This window comes from Columba livia, chromosome 5, assembly GCF_036013475.1.
Source record: "Columba livia isolate bColLiv1 breed racing homer chromosome 5, bColLiv1.pat.W.v2, whole genome shotgun sequence".
Classification (NCBI taxonomy): Eukaryota; Metazoa; Chordata; class Aves; order Columbiformes; family Columbidae; genus Columba; species Columba livia.
In genome coordinates this window covers 64,282,921-64,295,642 of record NC_088606.1, presented here as the reverse complement: position 1 = coordinate 64,295,642, position 12,722 = coordinate 64,282,921, and the positions used below count along the sequence as shown (strand labels likewise).

General features: G+C 40.2%; 1 long non-coding RNA gene across 6 annotated transcripts in view; it reads right to left on the bottom strand.

The window, feature by feature from the left end:
• Positions 1–12,722, bottom strand: part of LOC110355012 (uncharacterized) — a 202,669-nt gene that overhangs the window by 171,175 nt on the left and 18,772 nt on the right. For all 6 annotated transcript variants that reach the window (XR_010473145.1, XR_010473141.1, XR_010473143.1 and 3 more), the window contains one exon: positions 3,903–4,098. This is a non-coding gene — a long non-coding RNA (uncharacterized LOC110355012). The remainder of the gene's footprint in view (positions 1–3,902; positions 4,099–12,722) is intronic.

Below are 12,722 nucleotides of genomic sequence, written 5' to 3'. Positions count from 1 at the left end.
AAGACAAAAGCGAAGTGGGTTTAGTAACCCCAGCTGGCAGATTTGCTCCCGTGCCCTAAACTGAGAGGAGGTTCAGGATTCCTGGGATTGAAAATGGATTTGCCTTCCACGGGGCTTGTCCAGCACCACCTCTCTATTGTACTTGCATAGAGCAATGTTCAGAATTTCCTCCTTGTCATTTGATTTTTCTGTTAGCAAAGTTGTTCAGTAGCGCTATACTGAGTCGTATCACTCTAATTACACCTACGTAAAATGAATTTTACCTTCTTTTCCTACTGTGTCTTTATAGCCCATACCACAGGTGTTTATTCAGCATGAAGAATAAAGTCAGGATCTTCTCCTTTTCTTTGAAGAGGGTAACACCAAGCCACCCTGTTTCTTCTTGATTAAATCAGCGATTCTGTGAGGAAAACTCTCACACAGATTCTATTCCTGTTATTTTGCTTCGGTTGCTACTTAAGGCCACCGCATTGTCTGTTTTGGATGTGCCTCCAGGCCATTTTGGCCTGCTGAGATCTTTTTTTGACACCCTGAGAACTACTGATGAGCTTTCATAGCCCTGCGGCAACGCAACCTGTCTCCTTGGCAGCTAAAAATGACGCTGCACCGCTTGGCCCGCTCTCCGGCATGGTTCATCTGTTCTTTTCTTGGCACATCGTTTTCAACAGGTGTCATCATGCTCCAAGAGGCCGGCGGCAGCAGCCTATAAGACAGTAATTGCTTCAAGGAGCTGCTCTTTTAAAAGAAATGGTGCTCGTGTTGTCATGCGGGCTGCTGATCGTCGCCTGGCACCTCTGCCCTCAAGGCGAGAGTCCAAACAACTTGTGAGGAGGCACTTTGCCATCTCAGCAGATGGACATGAGCATAAGCAGCTTAGAAACGAGGGCTGCGCATCAAGCAGAGGCATTGAGGGCATGATTGCCGGCCAAGAACGCTGCAACTGCTGTTTATCTTCTGCTCACCAACCAAGAGTTGTTTATCTGCTTCTCACCGATCAAGAGTTCAGGGAATATGTCATTGCTAATTAAGACCAGGGCTGGACTCAGGTTCAAAAGTATAAAATACGACTGTGTAAAACAAGCGTCTGTCTGGATTGAATCAAGTCCTGAGAGAGGCCAAGGGAGCCATCAGAATGAAATCTGCCCTGGGGTTGCCCAAAATGCAGGAAACAATGCCCCAAAATGCCGCCAATTCATCACATTCAAGGAAAGAGTAAAGGAGGGGTCCATCAGAGAAACTACTGTTAAAATAGGGTGGATTTATACTTACTGAAAAAAATATGAAAACTTGGCATAATAAAGGTTTGTAGTTGAAATGGGAAAAAAATTTAGGCCGGATATGAGAAAAAAATCCTAATTGTAAATTGCGTGAATTTACAGAATAAGCTCAGAAAGGAAGGCTTAGAGGCACTTTTGTTTGGCAAATGTAAGACCTGAAAGAAAAAACTCCTTCAAAATAAAAGACAATACTGTAGTCACTGTGAGAAAACCCAGATGAATGACCTGAGGGATGTTTTTCTCTCTCAGTTCCAGGAGTCAGATAAGATTACGTTACCTGAGGTACAGCGCTACTACAAGTCCTACAAGGCCTTTGTAAGTAAATCTGAACTAGAATTAAGTGTTTCAGAGGCCATGTCCATGTGCAGAAAAGAAGCGAAGCAGAGGAACAGGCAATATATTATTTAAAGCATGACATGACATGCTTCTGCTCATTGGAGACAACTGCAGTACCAGATGAGAGGATCAAGGATATGCTGAAAATACTTTGGAAATATGTTAAATCTGCATTTTGATCTTGCCATTGTTATTTGAGTTTCACACCAAATATTCATGAAGGATCATAAAATCTGGCTGCCCTTTTACAATTTCAGTTTCTAAAAAGGTTAGTAATTAGGGTAAGAAAAGAGGTCAAGCATTTGCTTTTCCGATAAAAGAGAAATTATAAATAGGCAGAAAGAAAGCAAGTGAATAAAAATGCAAAACTAAAACTGAAAGGCAGTCATTTCATGATACTTGATGGAATACTTGAAATACAGCACCTTAAAAGGAAAAGCTGGCCCAAAAAGTAAAAAGCCTGACACAAAAAAGGTAATGAATGAAGCACAGCAGATTTCAGAGCTGGTGTCTCTCATTCAGGTCATTATCCACACACTATAAGTGATAGGATCATGTATTTCACATTATTTTGTTTCATGTATTTTTATTCACACTACGAAGCTGTTTTCATCAAGTTTGAAAGACATTATGCCTGTGTAGAAACAGGGATACAAGAAACTCAAACGTTCTTTCAATCTTTACAAATACATATATTCAGACAAAAAAGATTGTAAATATTGTATGTTCCTTTTACCAGGCACTAAGAGGTTAGAAATGTCTATTTTCTTTTCCCACTCTCCTTCCTCTTTCCTGACCTCCAGCATAAATGGAAGAACTGACAAGGGAGCAAAGCTGAAGAACGAGCTCAGCTCACACAAACAGAAGCAGCATGTTCCAACACTCTTCTCCAGTGATACAACCAGATAAATTATAGCACTTCAGACTATTCTCCAGCCCTATGCAAAAAGACAGATGGGATTTGATTGTCATCACCAAAATGTCTTTCCACAGTTCTACCAGCTTTCAAAAGCAGTGTAGTCCTGACAGCTGCTTTCATTATCACTACGCTTGTATCTATATCAATATTTGAATTTATATATTTGCATTTCTGTTAGAGGACCTTCATGTATATGAAGAAAATATATGAGAAAATATCTTTGGTAGTATCACAAAAATGTTGCAAGGCCTTCACGTCCCCTTGTATTGTTTCATGTGATAAGGCAAGTATTTTGGGATACAAAGTAAATTAGACGGAATCTGCAGTTTTGCCCTTCACTGTCTGTTACCTTGCACTCCTACCGTAACTACTTAAAGTCAAAGCACAGTGAAGTTAGAATTTGCTCAATGAAATAACCTTTTCTCATTTATCACACTTCAAGTCACTCCGTTTTCATTTAAATATCCTGATGACCTACACAGTCACACGTGAATGTCAGTTGAACTATTACAACTCATTTTCTCCCACTGCCCATATTGCTTTGCAGTGCAGTCAGAGCCAACACACCAACAAAGTCAATTAAATGGATATTCTTCGCTTACTTAAAAGATGTAGGTCAGCTCTCAGGTTGAAGATGACATGTTAGCCTTATCCTCTCTGTGAGCTGGCAGAAAATCTAATTTTGGGAGGGCTGGTTTGGAAAAAATCTACAAAAAGATTGCTCTCCATCACAAACCACAAGTACAGTGTGTTGTGATTGTTTTTTTAGGAGGACGACCCCTGGGCAGCACCTGAAGAGTTTCAGTGAAAACAAAAACCTGAAGCAAGCAGCCAGAAGTTGAAGAGCAACCAGCACTAGATGGCACACAAACAATGAAAACGTGTGCTACTAAAGTAGAGCTGGTTTCTTCTGGTTTACCTTCAGCTCTTTTTTCTTCTTCCACAGTATCAAAGCCAGGTCTAACAAGGAGAGCAAACACCTGCAAGTCAGGCACTCTGCGGTCAAACTTGTGTTTGCAAGTGTCCAGCTCTCCCAAAGGTCTCCAGATACCTGCCCAAGGTGCCACTGCCTCACAGGTGAAGTACCTCAGAATGGGCATCCAAAGACACTTAAAACGCACATGTGGTACTATGGCTAGACACTAGTATTATGGCTGTTCTCAAGGTAACTCAGCCTTTCTGCTTGTCTCCAGCTCTTGTTGCCTACCTGGCAATCCAGAGACCTAAGCTCCTGCCAAACTTGAGGACTCACATGGCTTTCCATCACTAACCTCAGGCTTTTTGTCCCTATTCATGCAGAGATTTCTTAGAAAATTGTCTGTTTCTTGTATAAACTGGTCTCTCACAGCCTGGCTTCATTGCTGCCTTACCTTACAGTAGAGATCTGCCAGTGGTGGTGCAGCCAGTGCAGGGCCAGGCAGGCTGGAGAAGGGCAGGACAGACCGACCATCCTCAGCCAACTGCTGCCACAAGGATGAGGTGCTCTGGAGCTTTGCGTCCTTCGCACACCTTCGTCCTCCAGACGATTAGCCCACAGTAACTAGTGTACATTTTTCACACGGTTACCTGGGAGAAAGGCAGAGGAAAAAGAGTCAAAGATCTTTCCTTGGGCCTCCTCGCGCTCCTGAGAAATGTATTTCAAGAATTTACTCTGTTCCATGGGGGAAGACAGGGAGGAGGCACTTTTTGAAAGCAGCTGTTTTAGGAAACACTAAGCACAAAGATGGGTTTGAAATGTGACCCTGACCTACTGTGTGCTTCACATTTTGCAGGAAAATGCTTTTATGTACTGCAGATCCACAGCTTTCAGCCCTTTCCAGAAAGAAGGGGTCTGTGACCTGTCTTTGATATAGCTAAGCAGGGACTATTCTTTTCCTTTTAAAACATGGTTGAAAGGGGAGATGATGAAACAGCATTGAATAAAATATGAATCCTTGGAGCAGAATTCAAGATATCCATCTATCCTGTAGTGCCCTACCCATGAACATACGTTTGTACTGACATTATCTTACTGGCCCAGTGAATCTTGAGTTCATTTCTGCACAATAATGCAGATTCAAGAGGATGGCTGAAGAGCACTGCCCATGTATATACCCCATTAACCACAGACACCTAAACTGGGCAAGAAAACGGAGCATGCGGGTCTCAACTCTGTTAGACAGGAAAGAAAGGTGAACATCATTATTTTGCAATTAGAGGGTGCTATGTATAAAGGGAAGGGTAGGGTGAGACCGTCATCCTTCTGAAGGAAAATGACATCTCCTACTGCAGTTTGTCCAATCTTTCCAGTTCATAAGGCACTCAACTAGGTGGAATCCCTTTGGAGGTTTAATCACAGGATTATCTAATTACTGGATCTTGAATGTGAAGCCCGTCAAACCCAAGTTGTGAATTCATTGTCACTTTAGCTCGGTATCTGGACAAGGCCGAGCAAATCTGAACTCTGGCAGAAGAGGGAAAAGAAACATACTGAAGTATAAACAGTTGCAGCTACACTCTGAAATCCAACAGCAGTGAAAGGACCAGCATCCTAAAAGTGTGACTTCATGGCATATTTAAACTCACAAGAAAAAGAACTGAAAAAGGGAAAATACATAATAAAAATGTCAGGAGCAGTACAATCTTTTAGGTTTCTTACTAAGTGTGGTTCAGCAAAGCAAGTATGATCTGAAGTGTGGGTTCACTGGTTAATATATTAAGTAAATTCTTGGTTCAAAACTCCAGTGGGAACGATAGTCATTAGGCACTGTCACCTACTGTAGATGGTTATGAAGGACCTTAATAGAGGAAGAAGCTATTAAACATTTCATCTTAATAATACCTACCTGCTGTCTCATGGTCTACAAAAAGAGACATGAGAATTTTCCATGATAAATTTATCTCACAGAAAGGGAAGAACTGATACTTGCTACAGATTTTTGGCTGAATTTTTTTTCCACTTGTCTTTTTTTGCCATTTCGCTCCATATGCTCTGGAAGCATTTGCTGCCAGAAAGGAAAATATATTATTTACTGAACCAAACCAACAATTCGTGTAGTTTTATGCCCTGTGTATGCAGTGGTCAATGTGAGTTACCTCACACTGAACAGAATGGAAGAGGTACAAGAAATTCTTACTAAAAATTCTGAACAGCAGGCTCAATAAGAAAATTCTGGCTTAAGCCTAGGGTGACTATGCCCTGCAACATGATGATTTATAATCATTTAAATATTGTATCCTTTTAATATTTGTTGTTTCTTTCCAATTTCTGTTCTGGTGGCTTGATAATACAGAGACTGTTTCGACTCATATATTCCTAAACAATATTTCACTCCTATACTGCATTCTTCTAGTTCACCAGCACAGGTTAAACTGACAAGAAACAGGCAGCTTCCATCTGCTACCAACAAATGGGATCTAATACATTAATTATATTACAACGCTATATTTGAAGAGGTTTTCTAATAAAGTCCTAGAGAACCACTACCACCATTTTTTTCCAGTTAAACTTATCGTGGCTCACAGTCTGATCTAATATTCCAGGCCACCCTACCTACAGTCTGCATTAAAGATCAAGCCCTTAGCGCTCAGTTTAACAGCTGTCTGGTTTGGTTTAGATTCCCAAAGTCGAATGCAAATCCCTCACGTTGCCTCCCTTCTCCTTGACTGCTCCGCTCAGATAAATTTCCCCATGACCATCCCCTCCCTCATGTTTCCTAAGCCAGAAATGAACCATGGATTTGTAACACAAGTAGTAGGTCTTCACACTGGTTAGCCCAACACAAGCGGGAATACAAATGTTTTCTGCACCCTATCCAACATTAGTGTATGGGAGAACTGATTTCTCTCCACATTTACTTCCATTCTTTTGGAACTGTGAAAAATCAGTGGCCTTGATTAGGTATTTTGTCAAATGGGTTTTGATGAGATGCGTGGCTGGAAGGATATTTGACTAGTTCTGCATCTGTGCTCTCCAGCAGAAACAGCTCATCAACTTAGCTCATATATTTCAGCAAAAAGAGCAGGATGAAATGTCATGAGGCTGTATTGGATTATATGCAAGGTTTCCTGACCTAATTCACTTTAATTTTTCCTTCTTTTTTTTTTCCCTGTAGTGCATTATGCTTCAGTAAACCTAATATCTGACTTTCATAACTGTTTTGAAAATTATAAATACCTCTTCTATGAAGCCCTGTGAAAAGTCGTTGCACCACAAGCCTTACAAAGAGATGCTGAAAAAAATCTTCCATTAAAAGTGCATTAGGGGCTAAACGAATCTACAAAACCATACTCAGAGACCCATGTATTGCCCTTATGGGGAATAAGATGTATAAAGTTTGTGGCTGGCAATCTGTTATTTAAATGGAACATTAATGTAATAGAAAGTATCTGCTTGTATCAGCAATACTACCATCATAAACTTCACAGAGTAATCTCTTGCTGTTAATAGCATTTCACAGGAATCACCGGAGACAGCACAGAAAACACAACCACTATAGCAAGATACAGCAATATCTCATGGATAGTCCTTTCTTTTCAATGAATTTAATGCAAAATTAAGGCCATTATTTTAAAATTTAAGCACTTGAATTTGATTCTGGATCTCAGATCCCCCAAAAAATGAAGATAGGGTACCATTCTGATCCAGATTTTCCACTTTATCTACAAAGAAATGAGAAGTCACCAACACTGAAATCTGGTTCTCAGAATATAAGGAAGAAAATTTGTCAGGCACGGAATGTGGTTATGTTAATGTTATAGAACTTAAGTTATGCCTAGTAGATTAAGATGTGCAAATCTAATTGATGTTCCTGAGCCAAATCCTTAGCTGGTGTAACTCAGATGTAGTTCAGACTGAAATAACACCAGACTAACGATATGAACTACCAGTGAGTAAAAACAATCACAGTAAGAAAAAACAAATTAATTGACTAGGTCCTTTCGCTTACTAAATAAAATAACAGGCTTCAGTAATTTTAGCAATAGCAAGGTTTCCAGTAGCAGATAGAAAGATGCTTTGAAAAAAAACAGATCTGTTATTCTCTTGGTGTCTGAAGTAATTGAAGATTTTTTTGTCTTGGTGGTTTTTTTTGTCTTCCATCACTGCAATACCCAACCAGAAAATTTGTGATTTGTGATCTAAAGGTTGGGCTTCATTTAGACTTCATAAATAAATGGTAGATAAGGGCTTGTCTGACCACCCCGAGGTTAGAATTCTTTCATATTTTCCTGTCTTCCTATTCCAGCACAAGTCTGTGGCGTGAAAACACAGACATTTGTCTTCTTTTCTCACCAATAGGACCAAAACAATATGTTCTGAGCATGCTCAACCCAATGAAAGAGAGGAGAGGAGCTCTCCATAAAGTCATTAGAATATTTATTCGGGTACTGGACAATCCAGATTAAAAAGCTTCATCACTTGGACCTATCAACCCTTCCAGCAAGCCAGCATCCCACTGGAAAACACAAGACAAATGGGTCTCAATATGTCTTTGTGAAGCTTTTCTTCTTTGCACAGAAAAAAATTAAATATTTGTCATTAGTTGGAGATAGATTCTCAGAATTCATACGGGATAAAAGCAAAATAAATTAAAGTCCTTGAGGAAATGAATATTTGTTTCTTAAAAGCAGAGGGAAGCTGAGGAGGGACCTGAGAAACAAGGAGCTCCCCAAAGGCACTGACATGTTTTGCCATTTTTGCCCACTGACTTTTATAACTCTGTTTTTTTTAAGCAAATATTAGATCCAAGTATTAGATGATGGAATTTATAAACTTATCTCTGGGGTGTGAACTCATCTAGGCCTCTGGGTATGAAAAGTTCGGAATGATGTGGGTTAGTACTGCAGCAACAGAAATCCCCTTGAGCATTGGCCCTGGGTGTCTCAGTTCTGTGTTGCCTGAAGGGCAGAGGTCAGGTTATTCTACACAACAAAATATAATAAAGATATTATTTTTTTAGCCATGTAAATCACCACCGCCTGCGACAAGAAGCAACGGCAAGCTCTAATTGCAGGTTGTCAGAACCAAGCATTTTTCCCAGTTCAGTATAATGGGGAACAGTGGTGACAAACTGATGCCACATCTGAAAACATGACTTACTGTCTCCTTTTTCTGACTTTAAATAGACTGAAAAGCCTTTGTCTTGTTAATAGGGTGTACTTTTTTAGAGGTAAAAAGACGTATTTGTCCAGAATATTTCGAGACTGGTTTTCAGGACAGCCATAAATCTACATTAGAAAATACCCTGACAAACAGCAAAGGTTTGATTGTACAAAATGCTTCTGAGTGATGCTTAGCAGATTAGGCTGCAAATTTTTTAAAGGCTAAAATCAAATCAAATCTAATCAAAACCAATTCAGCTGAACTTCCTGGAGGAAAGGATAGGCAGGTGGTCCACTTTACTTTTTTCTATGTTTTTCAGAAAGATGGTTGTAAGGTAGAGACGCTCGCACTCAAAAGCCACTGAGCGCTTGGAAAAGCCGTTTATAGTAAAATTTTAATAAGCATATTGATGACTTAGGAACCTAAATTCCCTTTTTAAAGTGAGGTAGGCACTGACAAATTTAAATCTTCCAAAAATATAAGTGACTCAACACCATAATTCCCCAATTCTCATGCACACAACCAATGTGAATTAAGCTTTTTATCTTTTAAGGAAGAGAATTATTGCAAATGGCAACTGTTTTTCTACTGATACTCAAACCTATATATACTTTCTACAGACTCTAGTTTTTCATGCAAATCTGAAATTATTTCATCTTGGAGTTGGTCAAAGGTAAGTTTATCCATCTTGCAATTAGAGCAAGATCACTTCCATAGCTGTGGGCAGTTTGTAGCAGATTTCCCAAAGAGCATCAAATCCAAAACAGAAAACACAAACGCTTATTAAGAAAATGCTTATATTTAGAACGGGGGCAAGTATTTGAAGCAGCTATTTCCACGGGAAGGGATTACCAGAAAAGGAAGATGGTGGTAAAACATGTGTTTGCACCTCCTGCTAGCTGGGAAAGAGAAAGGTAATTTGAAGTTTCTTTCTACAGAGCTATTCTAGGTCATCTGACAAAATCTTAGCGCAGAAGCCGCTGTCCCCTTCTGCCGGAGAAGGGGCTGCAAGGGCACACATGCACCCAAGCCTCTGTTTCCTTCCTTGCCATGCTGTGGGTTAAATGGTCCAACTCATTGCTTCCTCAGCCCAAACACGGAGACACATTTTGGGGACTTGCCTTTCAATTTTGCTTTTTCCTTGCAACCAGATATATCTTCTTTGCCTTAATTTCTTGAGAGGATTTTCCATCAGCTAAATATATATTAAAAAACTCTCCAGATATTTTCTAACATACAGCAATCTGCTGAGTTTTGGAGATGATTACTTACTTGAGCACAGACTTTCCTTTCTATTCATTTTTGTACAGTGTTTCGCACAATAGGGACCCAATTATATTAACGACCTTTCCCTCTAAAGCTTGTAACTTGAAAGGGTCATTTCAGAGACTTGGGCATTTCCATCTGTGCCAAGCCTCTAACAACCTGTTATTCTGAAAAGAAATCCCCTAAAGCACAACAACATTTAAGGATCTAGCAGATCGCTAAGGATCTGCTCTAGACAATGACACAGCATCTCACAGGAACCCATCTGGTCCTATGAATTCACGTTTTGTTTCTAGGCAGCATGATAACTTGTCTAAAAGAACTGCACTCATCTAACCTGTTGACAATAACCTTTTCACGTTTCATACAGCACATACACCGTGATAAGCTAACACCAGTATTCATACCTGAATTTGGAAAATAGAAACTTAGGACACAATGTTTGCAAACTCAACAGTATCACTCCAAGCACTACAGGCTTAAAAATACACAGTAAGGGATCTTAAACTTGTACATAAATGTTATTGAAGAATACTCCTGAGAGCAAGTGTGAAAAAAATGGTTGTCAATAGTATATTTTAAATCAATGAGCTGCTCTGCTATTGGAATTTAGCAATGCTCGTGCCCTTTCTGACGTTACAGTGCTCTCCGTGCTTGCTTTGTCTGATCAGAGCCTGTAATTTTTCTGTTGCTGTATTTCAAGCTGCTGATGAAACAGCCTGAGGAAGACTGGAAACACCTCTTTGAAATGCACAGCAGGATTTCTCAAAAATGAACCAACAAAACTTTGAGAAAACTCCGCAGCAGAGACTATGAGAGAAAACTATGTGCATCACTAGCATTAAAATATTTTGCTATGTGGGAAATGCTCAGGTAGGATTAAAAGAGAGGGAAAATAATTGTCTAAAAAATGATCAAGTATGGTGAACTGTCTGTGCACAGATGTAAGATTCCCACAACTAAAAGTAAATATTTGTCTTTTATTGTTTTTCCTGCCTTAATGTACAATGGCAGAAGGACAACTAAGCCCAATTCTTTGCCATGGTCTATATTAGGAGATCAAGGGGTCACTTTAAACTATTTCAGTTGTAGAAAATCACTTGGTGTAAGCATACAGCATTTTTTTTTCTGATCAGATGAAAGGCGGGAGGTTGGGGGAACAGGAATTGATGATGATCTCAAACTGATCATTTCATAGTAAGGGACAGATAGGAAGTCTTCTGTGGCATCATGCTACCAGAAAATCAGGACATTCTTTCTCACAAGGTTTTGCTGATACTTTATTATTGGTGACATTTCTGTGAGTATCCTGTGAGCATTGCACTACAAAGCCTGTCATGAATAGCAATCCCAACCAATGTTGATTTCATTTAAAAGTCACAACATGGGAAAAAATTGAGCAGAAACCCAACACTCTCCTTTGCTATATATAGAATTTCCAAGAATAGTGCTCTATAAATCTTTTATCCCTCTTTCTGCTTTTGCTACACATGAAAAAGAAGATGACAGCCAGCATGCAACAATCAGTACCACTTTGTAAAACAGATGATAAAATAAACCTGCTCGTGATAGCAGAAATCTGGAACCAATGATGTGGAGACCTTCCTCCAGCACTGCATTACTGCAGATGGTCATAAAGTATTTGAAAAGGAGGCCTTAGTGTGTTTTACTTATTTTCACATTTACTTAAACAGAAGAAGTCTAAAGTTTCAAGCCCTGTGACTCCCATCAAGAAAAACTTCAATAAACCAGAAAAGAATCTGTACATCTCAACTGACGTACATCACTAGTAGGTAAATCACAACTTAACACTTCGGAGCAGCCTTGTGCCAAGTAAACGCGCTGTCAATGCCACCTATAGACAAATGGAATTACAGAGCAGCCGGGACAGTAGCCGCAATGTCCTTCTTCCAAAACAATGGTCACTACCCAGGGACGCAGCCCACTTGGCACACAGACAATCACAGGCACTTGTGAGCTCTCTGCAGCAGAGACCTCCTTGTTCTTCTGCATATTTTTATTACACAAGACTGATCAGAAGGCGGCCTCGCGGCACTGCTGAGGCTCCGGGATTCTCTGGTGCAAATATAACTAAACAAGCCCATCAAGCAGCTGCACATGGCTCCGACACTTTCCACGGCCTCTTCTGGAAATAGAACCCGCTCTGTGTATGATGGCCAGTGTTCACTCTTTCTAACCATTTCTCTTCTCAGTCTGAGAAATGTGTGAAGATTAGAACTGGAATCAGAATCATTCAGCATTCTTGAGCCACCTCAGGTCTTTAAAATAATTTAAATACCAAAGGGACTGTTTAGTTTTACCCTGAAAAGCGTCAGCCTCATGTGCAGTATATTAACAAAGAATATTAAAACCGGCTTTCCCTTCACCCTTTCCCAAAGTGGGGTTGATGTTCAACCCCCCCCCCGCCCTGGCCCTCCTGGTGCGGGCTCACAGCGCCCCCTGCCGGCTCAGCGCCGCAGCTGCGGTCAGAGCCCGCGGGGATGCACGGGGACGAGCGGGAAAAAGAGTTTTAACTTTAAACTGCCGTGGCTAGTTTTAGCTTTTAACTAGGGTAAAAACTAGTTTTAACTTTATCTGTGTGAATCTTGAAATTTATCTATGTGTATTTTGAAATACACATATTTTCACATTTTAGATGCACAATTTCCTATATCTGCGTGTTCCCTCCAATTTCCAGAGCAACCCACTGAAACTGCTTGCCCGGTACCATGTGCATGACAACAGGTGCTCACACTGACCAGGACTGATAATCTGTGAGGATTATCTATGCCCCGGGCTGGGACATAGAAACATAGAATCATTTTGGTTGGAAGAGACCCTC